The sequence below is a fragment of the Macrobrachium nipponense genome, chromosome 40, assembly GCF_015104395.2.
Source record: "Macrobrachium nipponense isolate FS-2020 chromosome 40, ASM1510439v2, whole genome shotgun sequence".
In the NCBI taxonomy this organism is placed as follows: Eukaryota; Metazoa; Arthropoda; class Malacostraca; order Decapoda; family Palaemonidae; genus Macrobrachium; species Macrobrachium nipponense.
Genome location: NC_061101.1, coordinates 29,076,866 through 29,095,002, shown reverse-complemented (window position 1 = coordinate 29,095,002; position 18,137 = coordinate 29,076,866). Strand labels below are relative to the sequence as shown.

Sequence of the window (18,137 nt, the reverse complement as noted above, 5' to 3'; positions counted from 1 at the left end):
GTTGGTTTATTGGCAAAGAAACGCCTGGATTTGGACTCAGGCAGGACAGGGAATTTGTGTGGTATGACCAGACACTGTGACCTTCAACAAAACTGGGTCTTCCGGAGAGCCTGATGGACAAGGTCTTGAGGTAAGGTGCATATAATGGATTTTTACCTCTGGTCCATAATAACGGAGAGGCTTCTTGCTTTTTTAGTAATAAGTAATTTGGGCAGGTCACAGTAAGCAAGAAGCCTAATAAATCGCAATGGACAACATGCACCCATTTAGTTGCATAGCATGCACTAGTCACTTCGAATATATTGACACAAAATACAGACAGTTCCGAACACAGGAACAGAACTATGCTTACGTTAAAAAAATCTGGAATCTCAATGTATATTAATAATGCACGTCGGTTTTTATTATACTACAGTGAATTTTTATTTAGTAATAAAATTAAGCAGCATAAAATATTGCAAATTTCTCCATTATATCTATTAATAAAAATTGTATTTTTAGTACATATTAAGAATCAGGAGTAAATAGGACTTCCATGTTAACTGGCGGGTAGAAGTGAGGAATACACGATTCAATTTGGTAATGAAACAAAGTAAAAACAAATGTGGTTACCTATACACTCACGATCTTGAATAGAATGAGTTGTTGGGTATTTATTACTAAATAATAATGCCAATGACTTACTTATACATATCTGTTACTGGTAAATATCTGGTAGTGAAAGTAGACGTCTCCTTAAGCCAATTCATGGATGTGAAAAAAAAAAGGTCTTACATTTCAAAAAGGCTAGATCTGAATGATAGCTTGTCTCATACATTCACTTGGAAAGGGTCTCATATTATTATTATTATTATTATTATTATTATTATTCATCGAAGGCAAAGTCTAGAAAAGGCTTGAACAGAACACAATGGCAAAGAGCAAGAAAAGAAAAATACAAACGAAAGAGACGTAAGCAAAGAGAAGCAAATAAATTAAAAGGTACACAAAATACAATCGAAAAATACCAGAAAAGGTTAATTGAACCTTCAACAGTAACTACACTGGTATTTCTGAATGGGATGCGCCGGAGACCGTTGGGTATATTCATCAAGCAAAAATGTGCTTTGGGATGTTACTGACGGAGATGCCGGTTCCACTAAACAAATGCATTGCTAACATGAGGAGCCTTTGAACCTTGAAATGCTTAAAAATAAGACACCGCTTATACCATATAAAGCTATTCAAAGAAAAGTTAAGGGGTGTGGTGTAAAGTCAGAATCGAACTATTGAAGCGAATATCTATAGTATAGAGCTGCAATCATGATTTTGTGTGTCAAGATTTCCCAAGGCAGATGGGAAGATAGTGTTTTACGAGTACAGAAACTGGGAAGACGCACACTTACAAAATTCATCAAAATGTTACGGAAGGTTACAACAGCAAAATTCTTCGATATCTCGTTACCATTTCCATGTCCGTTACTACCCAAAATATCACTGGGCCTGCTTGGGTACAACCTTGTATTGTCTTCTGTTGAGAAAGAAGTATTGCTAATGAGTAACTTAGGTTTACATGAATATGAAGTGAACATTTTTCAGTATATAATTATTATGAAAAAAAAATTTGAAATATTCACGTATGACGCAATGTTTCGTTTTTTCTTCGCAGGTATAGTTGCGTAGAGGCCTACTATCACTCTGGGCAGTGGAACGACATAAACTGTGACTACAAAAAGCCTTTCATATGCCAGTTGAATCAAGGTATTAAATTATTTTTCAAAATAAATTTTACATTTAATATTTTTTTTATAAAGAAATGGATATATATATATATATATATATATATATATATATATATATATATATATATATATATATATATATATATATATATATAATCACTTAATTACTCGCATGTACACACACACACATATATATATGTATATATATATATATATATATATATATATATATATATATATATATATATATCGTTTGATGTACAATTCGCACTACTTTAATATTACGGAAGGGGACTTAATTGTGATGAAAGGGTTGGTAACCGAGTGAATCGAACACCCCACAGTACAAACCATCGACTTCCAGTCGACGTTCATAACCATTTGGCTATCAAGTGAAAAACAAGTTAATGCCGACTCTGACGTATACATATACCCGTCGAGTGCATGGATTTGTACGTAGCATCGGCATCATCCCACCCCTACCATGACAACCGAATGGTAGTAGTATATCTTAGTTTTACCAGACTACTGATCTGATTAACAGCTCTCCTAGAGTTGGCCCGAAGGATTAGATATTTTTACGTGGCTAGGAATCAATTGGTCACCTAGCAAAGGGATCTACAGCTTATTGAGGGATCCGAACCACATATCAAGAAATGAATTTCTATCACTAGAAATAAATTCCTCTGATTCCGCGTTGGCAGAGCCGAGAATCGAACTTCGGACCACCGGATTGGTAGCCGAGCGCGAAAACCACCCGTCCAACGAGGAACTTAGCCACTTTTGGAACAAGTAGCTACTTATGAATTTTTGTCACATCACTGTAACATTTGATATACAAACATTATGCTACAAATGTCGTTTAATGTCCAATTCGCGCTTCTTCGGGAATATCACCGAAGGGGAATTACGTCAACTGGAAGTCGTTGGTTCGTGTTATCTAACACTTGTCCCCACAAGACTATCTCCATTTTACATTTATTTCAATAAATCCATGCTTGCTAACATTACTGTCTTTCAAATCACCAAGCAGCGCCCTTTTCCTTTTCCCCAAAATCAGTCATGCACAGATTCAGACTATCCAAAATCTCTCTCTCAATTATTTCTTCTTATTCGTGTGGTGCACACCATCACTTTTACTTAATCTAATTCAATAATACCTTTAGAATCCAATGTTGCGTGTATATATTATATATATATATATATATATATATATATAATATATATATACACACACATATATATAGTGTGTGGGATATATACATACATACATATATATATATATATAGTATATATATAGATATATACTATATATATATATATCATATATATATATATATATATATATATATATATATATACATATATATATATATATATATATAGTATATCATATATATATATATATATATATATATATATGTGTGTGTATATATACCCCAAACACACTATATATGGTGTATATATATATACACACAACATTGTATTCTAAAGGTATTATTGAATTAGATTAAGTAAAAGTGATGGAGTGCACCACACGAATAAGAAGAAATAATAAATAATAATATATATATATATACATATATACATATACATACATATATATATATATATATATATATATATATATATATATATATATATATATATATATATATATATATATATATATATATATGTGTGTATATATACATATATATAGTGTGTGGGGGGCGATATTGTATGTGCTTAATCTGAATACTAGGTAAGTATTGTGCGCTAAAATTCTACGAAACAATGAAATATAATAATAAAGATGCTGTAGTCATAAAGTATTTAAAAACCAAATTACTATAGCAGCCCATCATGGGATCCACGCATCCTTGAGCCAGGGAGACAAAAGTAAAGCATATTCTCAATATTCTTCATAACTTAACCTCCTTTATCCCAACCTATTTTAATGGCCTTTCTACTTTACTTCTAGATCCTGATATCCCCGAAGATGACCCACCGCTACGATGTGAGACTCCCTTTGACAATTACATTTCCTACAGGGGTTCTTGCTACAGAGCCGTTAGCACAAAAATGACGTGGCAGGTAACGAAAAATGGAGAGAGAGAGAGAGAGAGAGAGAGAGATGATTGAGAGAGAGAGACGAGAGAGAGAGAGAGAGAGAGAGAGAGAGAGAATCTTACCTCTTCTTTTTGATAAGTATTTGATATTTTCAACAGAAGTCATACGAATATTATAAGAAGTGGTCTCGCTTGTCTGATATACTGAGACCAGTAAGCTTTTACCCTTCTGGAACCACCTCTAAAAGGAGACTTGTGGTGAAAATATATGAAATTCATCTTAACAGTTCCGTCCAATATTACTGATCCTGGCTTCTGACATCTCATGTTACCTAGCAGACAAATATCAAAAGCACTCTATGATCCTTGTCTCCAAGGAATTATTTATTTTACTCTAATTCCCAGATTTAGAATAGCACACAAACGTCTTCCTGAATCTTTAACCTATTTGCATTTTCAATTCAATCGTCGTTCATTCCCTTCATATGGCCTATACAACGGAGCCTCTCTGTCCCTATATGGATATAAATCGAATTAGAATGTGGACTCTTCAAAACTTCCACAATTGTTTCTGTGATACCAGTACACCCCCGCGATCTTTCTCAAACAGCAGCAAAGAAGGCTATCATGTCTCGAGTTGGTGGGAATCGATGACCCATTCATGCTATAAAGGAATCATGATAGCACGCAAAGTTTGAACTGCCTCTCTTCGAAGGGCAGCCTGATCAGGCAAACATTTGAGCAAATAATAAATCTAAGATTGTCAACGTTTCTAATCGAATCATCATCCTAGCAAAAATAACTTAAACCATCCATTCCATAAGTAAATAGATTAGATTAGTATTAATTAAATGTATGATGTAAGGCTTACAAATAATAAATGCTCATGAGGCCCGTGACAGCAGATATTCCCTGTGACTTTTACATCATACGATACCTTGGCTTTTATATCCTCAAGGAATAATTTAATGTTTTTAACATATGTCAGAAAAAATCCTATTCTACTTGCCTTGTTGAAAAGTGTCAAGAGCCTCTATGAATGTAATGTATGGTGGGGAAGGGCTCATATATTTTTATTGTGTTTGCCTTAAGGAGAAAAAAAATCCGCAAGTCAGAAGTCATACTGACTTTTAAGATAAAGTGATTGTAATCTTGGTGAGATTGAACCTGACAAAACTTTTATCTGCTATGCTATAATAGTTCACTTCCAGGGATGTTCAAATTTAGAATGTACAGTCCTCAGGCACAGTTTTTAATGCCCAGCAGATGCCAAATCACCACTGAAGATGTCAAAATTGACCCCTCATCTTAAAGCCCTAAAAATTCTCGTAGGTAAGCCATCAATTCTAAGTGATTTCTAGCTAGAAACTACCATGACTGCCACCTTAGGTTTTTTGGAATTAGGAAAGGTAAGTGCAAAAAATATTTGCATTCACTTTCTCATAATGCTGTCACTCTCAGCATCAATACTGACATTGAGTTGAGAGATCATTCCAGAACTGTTTTGCACATATTCTATTAATCCTCAGAAAGTTGTTGGATGATACATGAACTGCATTCAGTCGCTTGATTTGATACGTACCTACCGTTACTGAAAGAGGGATTTCTGTTTTCCCCTCTGCCTTATACTTTAACCAGTCAGCATATTTCCCTGCCAACAACCCAAAGCCAATCAGTAGTGCAAAATGATTTATCTCATGAATTTCATGTCTGCTGTGCATCTGCGTACAGGATTAAAAAGAATGACATTTCGTTTACAAAGTCCAAAGTTGCAGTAAACCATGGTATAGTGAATAAAATTAATTAACGATGACAATGATGAATCTTGGAGGTCTCATGATGTGTTTCTGCTTAGTTAAGAAATAAAAAAAACTGTTCCTCAAGAGAAAAACAATGAATATTTCTTATTCCAATATCCAACATACTTTCTGTCAAGGAAATGTCCAAGGATTTAGCCAGAAGCACCTCATGCACTGAAGTTTCCAAGACAACTAGATGATTTCTTTTGGGCCATTCATTGAATTCAATTTCGAGAGATTTTAATATATGTCCTTTATCTGACTGTTTGAATCAAGATTTATAACTAGACAGTGAATAGAGTTACGAGGTTTTAGTCCTCCTGATTCTTAATGATTTAATGTTATGTTGTATGATTAGTACATATATTTGTATTTTCATTTTTAAAACCTACCGGTATAATTTAATATAAATATGTTTATATATTGGTCCACACACTAAACTCTTTCAACTCCCTGATCTTAACAATAAAAGCTAACTATTCAAAACAAGTATTGAAACCAAGTTTATGATGAGTTGAACTGATAACTAATGTAGTACTGCGAGGGATGAAAAATTGACTTCAGCTTAAATATATCAGTAGAATTCAGTTGTTAATAAAGCTGAAATAGGTCCAACCTTACTCAGTAATGATGTGAGCACTTTTTCCTTTTGAGTTTAAAATACGAAAATTACTGGTTATATATAATATATATATAAATATATATATATATATATATATATATATATATATATATATATATATATATATATATATATATATATATATATAGATATATATACATATATATATATATATCTTTTCAGGAAGCAGAGAAAACTTGCCAAAATGATGGATCCACTTGGCTTCCACTCACGATCTGGCAGAAAATGCTTATTGTGGACTCTCAGTCAAAATATGGGATTCAAGTCTATATGGATCGGTTTCAACAATATTCAGGTAAATTATTAAAGTATATTTATATTCATTGTTATCAAATTCAAACGTTTGATGAGATATAAAATTATTCATAACCGAAAAATTTTATGCATTTCAAAATAAGTAACATTTTCTGGCTATGGGCTATATATCAGTGTTCTTCTTTAAACTTCCACTATGTATAAAATAAGACTCCTTGTTTTCTCGCTCTTATGAATAAAGAAATTATCCAACACCCAGGGTAATAATCCTGTACTACCGGACATCAGAATTTACTTCATATTTCTTGCGCATGAATCTGAATCTAAGGCTTTATAGTAACAAGAATATCTAAAAAGTGTGAAGAATTCGAAAAGGTAAAGAGTGCATTTTGGCTATTATATAACAATACATCCAATATTAAGAAAAAAAAACTTGCTAAAATGGGTTAGTTTCTATTCACCATTCAATTACTTCCATATGATAACAGGCAAAATATTTTGAGAGGGTGCAGTAGTCTGATAAATGTTCGTTTTCCTTGATTGATATGGAGATCGTGATCCTAATATCGTGAGGCTATAATCTCGTTGACCGAAGATTGTTTCAAGATCATTCTCATCTTTGAAACTTGCACCCCTTTAGAGCACAATAATTATTTCTAGCCTCTCCTCCTAGTGTTCTATATTTTTTTTGATTTTTTCAGGAAGTGCGACAAATTCTTCCGTTTATCATTACTTTGGAGTAAGAATATCTTACAGCACGTGGAGGATGTCATGATTATTTTGTTTGAAAAAATCACACATTTTCCAAAGTGTCGATGGAAACAAAACCCATTTCTTACAATATTTTTTCCTTATAAATGTTGGTGTCAGTGAAGTAAGTGCTCCTTTGGTTCGTCTGAAACTAATTCCACCTTAGAAATTCCAACACAACTGATTCTCCTTCATTATACATATCCTTATTTGTAAACTTCACGGTAGTCTTCATCCAGTACAAGATACCAAGGCTTTGTCCTGGTTGTACTTTGCTGTCTCTGCCTCGTTGTTAAATACTACAGTCCTACCTCCATCTGTTAGATGCCCAGCGATTTATCTATCTCGTTGCAGAGAATGGTAACCGATTCAAATGCCACAGACTATCATCGCTTCTTCAGAAAACCACTGCAACTCTTTCATTGTGCACTTAACATATGTTGTATATCTGAAAAAGCATTGGTGTATGGCCCCTTTAGGTTAAATTATACACTCATAAACACACACACACACACACACACACACACACACACACACACATATATATATTATATATATAATATATATATATATATGTGTGTGTGTGTGTGTGTGTGTGTGTGTGCGCGGCGCATGCGCAAAGGTCAAAGTAATATAGGCCAGCTATTTTCTTGATTTCTTTTTTTTTTTCAGGATAATAAAGTATTCAAGTGGTCTGATGGCTGGCCTTCATTCTTCACCAACTGGGCTAAGAATCAGCCAGACATCAGTGCAGCTAATCAAAGCTGCGTCAGGCTGGACGTCGAGAATGGACTCTGGTACACCACTTCTTGTGATGAATCTCGTTCCTTTGCATGCAAATTCAAAGATGGTCAGCACTTTATCTTTTTTTCTATTCTTAGTCATTACAATCAGTTTTCGGTGACACTTGATATCAATGGCTTTGATAATTATGAGGAACGTGTAAGTTGTTTAGATGATCATTATGGAGCGAGCAATTTAAATGATTAAATTACTTAAAAGACGAACTATTTAGGCATGAAATACAATTTTATTTGCTATCATTCTGTAGAATACATTTCCCATGAGATGCCGAGTAATTTTATTCTACAAAAATATTAATTAGAAATAAAAAAAATGTTAAGCGGTGAGACTTAATGAGGGTGGTTTCCTTTTAAAGCACAACATACAATAAAACTATGACTTAAATAAAACCATGCATGGCCTAACATAGTTTTGTACTGTTCATGTTCTCTATATCACTAACTGTTTACATTATTTGTTTTACAAGAAAAATATAATCAATTTCTGCAACTAATGTTACACTGGGATATAAAGCAAAATATTCGCGCATATTTTATGATAACTTTCAGTTCCTAAGAACCATGGAATAAATTCAGCTATCAAAAATAGCATGGGGAGCTCCATAACATAAATCACGCTTTACAAGTTGAAAGTTTCATTTCTATGTAGTTCAGTGTGAAGGGGGAAGGTTTTGAGATGTTGTCTCTCAGCATCATCATTATTTTTATACTTGAAAAAATGAACAAAAATAGCAAGATTCCATTTAGTGCCTTTGTTTTTGTTTTCTTTATACTTTAAAAAAAATTTTCACATTACTGAATAACTGTTCCTAGTTTCTTACAATGATACAACTATGCGGTAAGACTTAATTAATGCAAGCACTCAATAATAAATATGCGTAATATAATAGAACTAAAATATAGGGAACTGAACACCGAACTAAAACTGAACACTAAAATAAGTACTCTTAGATTATAATGTAATAACTACCGTGGAGTCTAACATATCCATAGTTAAGAAACTACAATCAAATTTGTCGCATTATTTCTTCCCAAAACGACCTTCCTTGTAACGAACTGCCCTGATTTACTGATCTTAGATTCTTCTTTCCTACCGTTATCCCTACATTAAGGGTTCGGTTGCCTGATGCGCCTTAAAACATCAGGCATGGTTTATTGTTTGGCAAAGGGGATTTTACGACCGCATCCCCTTGGCTGTCATCAACCACAGTTATTGGCGGTGGGCCTCGCCTTTGACTAAAAAGTCCATCTGCAAGGCAGTAGTTCCCAGTTATTGGCGGCGCGCCTGGCCTTTTACTAAGAAGTAAGACTGTAAGGCTGCAGCTGTCCTTTTAGTCGCCTTTTACGACACGCAGGATCTACGGTGGTTGTATTCTTACACCCCTACCATAGGGCATATTTACTGGTCTTAGATTGCCGCTCTACAAACATCCCACTCTTTTACTTTGCAATCTAAGACTTTTATATATTCTGATGATCTGATCATTTCTAAAATCTGAAATTAATCCGAGAGATACTTTCTGGTATAAAGGTTCTAACATCTTAGTGCCAGAAAGTAAACGGACCTTTCTCTTTTTACTGCCCTAATATAACACCATCTGGATCGAATAAGATCCCCTTACCTTCAAAATATCTTCTAGCTTTCTCAAGCTACTGCAACTATCTGGCTAGAGACATCTATGTAAACTCAATGTAAACTTATTAATATGTGATACAAATCTCACTTAACTGGAAAAGGAAAAACGACGGCCGAGTTTAATAAAATTAACATAAAAGTATTGCCTCATACCAGCCCGATGGGGGAATAATATTCGTAATTTACTGTCTCTGAAGCCAATATTCCCATTTGCCCCATTCCATGTTAATTGCTTACACTTTTTTGGTCTTTTCCAGGCCACGAAAGTTTCACTTGGTTATCAGATGTAAAGAGATAGTGCTTTTGTAATCTCGTACGCGTTGCGAGATGCTTTTGAAGTAGAAATACATAATTTCGAATATTTAATATATACCCATATTTGGCTTAAATCGCAATACGTTCCTCTGAGAATTTATATTTATATATCGTTAAAAATGATAACTTAGATGATGAGTAATAATTAAAACACTTTGAATTACTGAAACTGACTTCACCTAACATTTCGCAGGAGCTGTACCTACCCCTGACCCACCTATACTGGCTTCTGCCCTGATGAGAGATGGTTGGATCTCGGTGGTGGTTACTGTTATCTTATCGTGAAGATACAAAACCGTGGAATGAGGCAAACATGAAGTAAGTCATTGTATACTAACGGCCTTTGCAGACCACAAGGGTAAAAATATGAAATGAACCAGAGAGAATGAAGTAATGACATAGGGCCAACAAAAAAACACTCTCTTCTCTTTGTTACAGTTGCGTAAAGGAGAACAGTAATTCTGGCGTCTATTCATTCTGAGGATGAAATGAAAACTACTTCTGATGGCCATCAAAGATTCTGGGAACCCAGTCTGGATAGGGCCTCATCCAGAAAATTTGACGGTAAGAAATTTTTTCATCCAGTGATGTTCTTTCTTGTGTATTTGTCTTGAAATTCTTTGAACTCTAAGTTTCTTTTACATATGCTGTTTTCATATACTGACCTCTCGTTGAAGCAGGTTTTGGATGGAGTGATGGGTCTGGCCTTGACTTCGTCAACTGGGATGACGGGGAGCCAAGCAGTGATGAAGAACAATGCGCTCAGGTGGATCCTGGTCAAGGCACTTGGAATGACGCAGATTGTTCGTCTGTCTTGCAATCCGTGTGCAAAAAAACCAAAAGTAAGTTGCTATGCTTTTCCTAAATTAAATAATTTTTTTCATGGGCATAATGTCATGATCATTTGTTATGCAGCACCAGCATGCTCATGGAACGTTTTGCACACTACTAAAATAGCATATACTGGTCTGCTGATGGTATAAGTTTCCAAATTTCACTGCCGAATCCAGGTTTAGCCACCAAGTTTGGCAGCCAATCAATGGCGCCCTCATTGTCACATGCTTATATCACTCATTCACTTATTTCTGGCTATGTTTCCTAGACCACCTGTAACTAGGTCTCTGTCCGCATGGCATGTAAAATGGGACAGGTCCCATGAACAAAGCCTCCCTGAGAATGTTGTTTAATTGGAACTTCAAAAGTTCAAGCAAAGATCCAACGCATTACTACCCTAATATAATTCTTGTATTTTTAATAATTTACTTACATATTAATCTACTTATTCATTAACTTGGTTATTCACTTTTTATTCTCTAATGACTGATCTCTTCTCCCTGTTTTTTTACCATTACCTTTGTTACTTCCTTGTAATTAAGACCATATTCTTTGAAAACTTGAATTTTAAGTCAATGGCTCCTGTGGGCTTGTTCCTTATGAATAGGGTTCTTGTTCTGAATAATAATGATGATAATAAGTGTTTCCTAAGTTCATGCATATAACTTTCCTAACACTAGTGACCTTATAGCAGCCTGATAGACCAGGTTATCTCATCAACACCCAAGCAAAAAAAAAAAAAAAAAAAAAGAAGCTAGCCCCTGATGAATAATAGGCTAAATGGTTGTGTCTACTGCTATAAGATGATCTGGTATTCGAACCTTCACAGGATGTCCATGGAGAAGCAAGCAAACACAAATGTTAAAAACTTTCATGTACCCCACCTGTTTTGAACGAACCGTGTGCCTGGTTTCAGAGAGCGGATATATAATTCCATCTCTGTAGCATCAGAAGTTCAACGAAAAGATTGCATATTCCTGTACACATTCCTGATAGCTTAGCTCTCTCTGCCAACATCTGCCTGCATCCATCGAGCCCTTAACATGCTCAACTCTAGGATGAGGGCAAAGGCAGCCTGTGACAAACTCAAGTCCCTCCTTAGATTACAAGAACTTGAGGCTGAGAAAAGACCCAAGAAAGTCACTCTAATGAGGAAAATGTGGCTCAGAACCCTTTTTAACAACATCCAAGATGCCTTTCCCAGTGTGTACGTATACTTACGATGGATCTCTTAAAGAGAGTGGATGAGTTCCAGGAGGCCTTCGAGGCCTTGCAACACACTGCATCTGCAAAGCAACAAAGGACCAGGCACACACACCGACAAGAATAAACTACCATCTTATACAATATACCATATACTAGGAAAAAAACTCAGTTGCATAAACACTACATTCCTCCTTTATGGCTCTTTTAAGGAATTCAATTGTATATATGCAAATAATATTAACGTCTAAAACGTATATCATGTAAAATTAAACAAGGCGAGGAAAGAGTGCAACACAATCAAACCTAGGACTGTCGCAGACCTATGACATGAGGGCTATAGCACAAGCCTAGATCTGAGAAGTACAGTTAATGTAGTCACCACCTGGCATATGGTAATAAAATGCATTAGTTTTGAAGTTACTTAAAGCCACGAATAGATTTACTAATAGCCACGTCACTGATGAGCAACATAAATGAGAAGGGCTTGCTTTGAGCACCACCAACCATCATGTCAGAAAATGAAAATTGGCAAGGTTCCATTCTAGAAAGCTAATCACCAATATCAATTGTTCTTCAAACTTCTTGGTTTGTTTGCAATCTATGATTCCATCAGTATGGGTCACCTAAAGCAATCTTATTAGTATGACCAACAGTTGAATTGTTTATGGAATCTGGTGTCACAATGAGGACGGTCATATGCACTGACATTTATGATCAGGAGTCTTACCTTATTATCGAGGTTCAAGATAATACATCTACAAATGTTTTGGTCTTTAAACTTACTTACTGCACTTAGCTTTCTTTATTATCACTTCGTTTTCTTTTCAGCGCGAATTCCAGAGCCAACGAATCCTACGCTGCCTCCAAGGCCAGGCACAACAACTCATCCACCTGGTAAGTAAGACCTTAGCTACTCCTAAAACTTTATATCTCAGGGAAAAAAAGGGATGACTGAGAAATATATTATTTAGGTAGAGAAAATAATTTTTACTATTGTGTAAAACCAAAATGAGTATGGTTAATGCTCACCACACACACACACGCACACACACACAAACAAACACACAACACACATAGATTATATATATATATATATATATATATATATATATATATATATATATATATATATATATATATAGTATATATATATATATATATATATATATATATATATATATATATATATATATATATATATATATATATATGACTGTGAAATATATTCTGCTAAAACAGAATTCCATCTGATAAAGGAGCACATAAAAACGCCAAAATGCAAAAAGTAAATGCTATGTTTCAGGACCAAACTGTCTATCTCATCAGGTAGGGGATGACTGAGAAACGTTAGTGAAAAAGCGATATTTTATACAAAGAGGTCACAGATCAGCCGTTTCAAGTCATCCCGGTTGACAATCTCCCTTTAATCGTTGGTTGGAGGGAGATTTTATCTATAATATCTGCATCCAAACCTATTGGTATAAATACCGCTATTTCTGTAACTTTTTCTCATTCATCCCTACCTGATGAGAGAGAGTTTGGTCTCTATTATAATATTTACTTTATACATTTTGGCGTTTTTATGAGTTCGTTTTCATTAAATAAAGCATAAATATATATACATACATACATATAACACATATATATATACATATATATACACATATATAAATTATAATTGTGATTTTCAGCTTATATATATTATAATATATAATTATACTATTATATATTATAGTATATGTATACACACACACACACACACACACACACACACACACACACACACACACACACATATATATATATATATATATATATATATATATATATATATATATATATATGAGTGATGAGGTGAAGCAAGAATAAGCAAAGAATAACACGGAAAACTTTACATTATTCACAGAACAGTAGGTGGCAATGTATGGAGGGACACACACGCACGCACACACACACACACACACACACACATATATATATATATATATATATATATATATAGTGTGTGTGTGTGTGTGTGTGTGTGTGTGTGTGTGTGTGTGTGTAAAGAATTCATGGAACTGCAACCGTATTGACTAAAAATTACATAACCAGCATTTGTAATAAAGAATACCACGGCAAAAAAATTACGAACTGACATAAAAAATATTATACAAACTTCTTAGCAAAAAGCTACCAACTAACAAGGTCATTTTGGTGTTGAGCTAATCCCAAAGACTGGTTAATTAAACATTCTCAAGACACAAGTGTAATCTTACTCGCGTAAACAGCGTGAGCTGAATTGCCTGCCTCACTAGATGTGAAAACGTACTTTTGTACTTTAGAGAGAATATTCTGAAAATAATATATAATTATAAAATATATATGAAAAACAAAAAAGGCCAGCAGAGCGAAGGGAAATTCAAGACTTCAACTGGAACTTTCATATCATCTAGTAATGACCAATTCGCACTGAACAGATAGTTCTGAATCCTTGGAAGTTCAAAAAATCTTGCACATCATATGATAAGGATACTCGTATGTGATCATGCTATAAACCACTACCATCCCTGATAGTTCTGCAATCTATAAATATAAAAATAAGTAAATAAATTCACATGATGTTTACCTCTTTAGTAGTCGTATAAATCATTCCCTCTAGGTAATAAGGACACTATCTTTCCCAGTCAAAACCACAAAACAAACTTTAATCGTTGTGGTCATAAATTATGGGCGATTTTTCTTCTGTGATAACAAGCAAAGGAGATTTTTCCACCATCTTTAAAAATGGACAAGAAACGCAAGTTTAGATGCTTTACATTTAGAATAAAAGTAAAAAGATATTTTAAATATCCATACGACAACCCGGCTCGGCTGATTTTGGGCCCAGAAAAATTAATTTGAGAAAGTTTTGATGTTACGGGCTAAATTGAGAGGAGACCTTCTTATAATAGTTGAAAGAATTCAAGCAAAATATAGTAAATTTGGTCATCAAATTTTTGCCACATTATTTTCTTCTTCAGGGACACTTAAACCATATTTTAGCCAAAAAAGGACTCAAGTGTGTAAACAGAATACACTCGACGTCGATTGCTTGAAAGTTTCACTGAGGTAGAACATTTTGATAATGACGATGATGACGTGACTGTAACAGTCATCAAAATAATGATTACTGCAGTTTCGTTAATACTAAGATAACATGTTAAAGAAGACTGAATCTGATATCGCTCTCCAACAGATGGTGGAAGCGGTCTCAGCAGTAGTGCAATCATTGGAATAGTGACATCTGCGCTCGTCATAATAGCAGGTGTTGGTTTCATTGGGCTGACATTTGTTAACAAAAAGAGAAGCAGAGAAAACTACGCTCCGTTTACAGCAAGTAAGTAACTAAAACATTTTACTGATGTAATTAACAATAAGTACGAGCTCGATTGCGTTTATGTACAGCTTTTGCATAATGTTAACATATTCAGCTTAATGCTACAATTTCAATAATGGTATATATTCTTTCCATCGGTCATAAATAACACGGAATTTGCTCTTTATATTTTTTAGTTTCCTACTATTTGAACACTAAACATGTATGCTAGATACAAAAACTAATATGAATTCCCCTCATTATGTTTTGTTCCAATGTTTATAAACCTTGAGTTTTCATATTCTACATAAGTCTGTATAAGATATTAGATAAACTGGCGAAGAAGAGTATTATGAACAAAATTACTTCACGTAATTCTGAAAGCTGGGGCCTAAGAAAAGGAAATACATATGACACTACATGATACGACTTCATAGGTGATATTTAGAAAAAAAAAATGGAAAAACTTGCTGAATAAAATTCAGCATAAAACATATTGGCAAATTTTGAGAACTGTACAAAGATGTATATTGGAAACAATAACTACTAATTCTTTTTTACTTATTACCTTTATTCTTGGTGATATTGACGTTGATTGCATTTGTGTAATAGGAGTATTATTTCATCATTTGCTATTTACATTTCGTAATGCTGTTTCTCTTGTATCAGAAACCTAAATAAATCAATAATTTTACAGGTCTGTATCTGGTACCATACGAAAACGTAACGATAACTGAACTTATACTCATATCTTATTGTTCTCTTTGATATTCAGTAAAGAGCATTTATTTTCTAACTCACTTACATCTTTTCTTTTAGGTTTTGGAGGACAGTCAGCACCTCTAGAGTAAACATCACGACCCTGATACGACAGATGCGTAAACATACTTATTTATGGTATTTTATTTATTTCTTACGATTCTTTATTTCTTACGTATCGGTTAGTGTGTCTGTCGCAAGAAGATAAAATTCAGTTCATCTGGAGAGAAGAGGTTGTAATGAAAATGGTAAATCAAGTAATGTATAATTCTATCCGTTTTCTATTGCAATATTTAGGGCACTATTCCCTAAACAAAGTTTACACTTAACTGTGTATTTTAATCTAAGATTTTAAAGGCCAATAAATTATTCGAGTATAAGAGTTACTTCTATCCTTAATTTTTTTCTACTTGATGAATGAGTGAGGAAGGATGAAGGACATGTCTTACTTTACTGCCTTAAGCTGCTTAGCAAGCAGTAACTTTAGGGATGGGTTTAGTTATGTGCAGCCACTATCTCGAGAAGTTAAATGCAAATAAAGCGCCAATATTTAATTTAAGTGAAAATGTTTGGGAAATGTTACCCAGACAACTTTTTTTTGGTCAGTATATAAATTTTGATGTATAGATTATTACCTTGTCCTGATTTTTAGATAGAGTCTTTACCAAACTGCAATGTGTATCAGAAACCTACTGAAAACATGTTGAAGACTGACGAAAACTAACAAACCTAACATCATCGTGCAATTATATGACGCTCCTCAGTTGAAAAGCACATTTTTGCAGTGTTTAATGGCAATAATTATGCAATAATTAATCTATGACAAATAGAGGAAACAGAATGAATTACATTACCAAAAGGCCTCCAAAGTGTACTAGCCATAGGCATGAGGAGAGATTTGAATGTCAAGCCTGCACTTACATCAGCTTTCATCTCTTTTCCACTCCAGAACATTCATTTACCCGACACAGTCACCTTGCCTTACCCTTCACAAGCTTTTGACCATATTTTTATACAACCGTTCAAAATATTAAGTTATATTTACCCCTCACTAAACTGCGGATGAAATAGATGTAACTAGGAACGCGGGCAAGAAGTTTAAAATATAAAAATATATCCTATTTAGTATAAGCTCGATACATTCATTAACACAGATTTTGGACATGATTCAATAACATCAGATTCTAATGGGATGAGTCTTTCTTTTCTCGAGAGATGAGATTGTAATATCCAACTATATGTTCGTCGGGAATATTATGATACCACGTGTGTGTGAGCATAACATTCTCGACAAACATACAGTTGTAAATCACATTCGCTTCTCAAGAAAAGAAAGACTAATCCCATTAGCATCTGATGTTACTGAATCATTTCCAAAATCTTTTTTCCATTTACTTGTGGTACACATTTTTTGTGGGGCCAGGGTTAAGCTTCCCTCTTTCAAACATTAAAATTAACATATTTCTTTTGTAATGAATGTATCGAGCTTATAATAAATAGGATATATTCTTATATTCTAAACTTCTTGCCGTGTTCCTAGTTACATTATTTCATCATCAGTTTACTGAGGGGTAATATAACTTATTGCTTTTTAAAACAGGTTGCGTTTGCAACCTGAATTCAGGTGTACGGTTTCACTTTCTATTTCCTCAAATTTAATTGTCATCTTTACCTTTAACTTCAGTGTGGTGTCAGTATCAAAATATACTAATTTACATTTGTCTTGACAGATCTGCTATTCCTTGTGGTAACGGGAGTTGTTTAGAAAAGAAGTCTTGTATAAATGATATATTTAGCTTTCCTTTAGTTCTTTAACTTTTGAAACTGTATTTTCAACCACACTCACTCAAGGCCGTAATATGGCTGCTTAAACGATTGGTTCCCTGATCAACTAAGATAAGCCGAGTTTGGTCATTGCTCGGATGGGTGACTAGCACTCTGACAGAAGTTCCGAGTACATAGGCATGGAGGACCCGTAGGGAGGTTGTTGAGGATAGCAACTTCATCCCTATGTAAGAAGCCTTTCAA

The 18,137-nt window shown here is 34.2% G+C and overlaps 1 pseudogene; it reads left to right on the top strand.

Annotated features, from left to right (window-relative positions):
• The window catches only part of LOC135212207 (macrophage mannose receptor 1-like), a 79,065-nt pseudogene extending 62,864 nt beyond the window's left edge, over positions 1 to 16,201 (top strand).
• Positions 16,202 to 18,137: the final 1,936 nt, after the last annotated feature.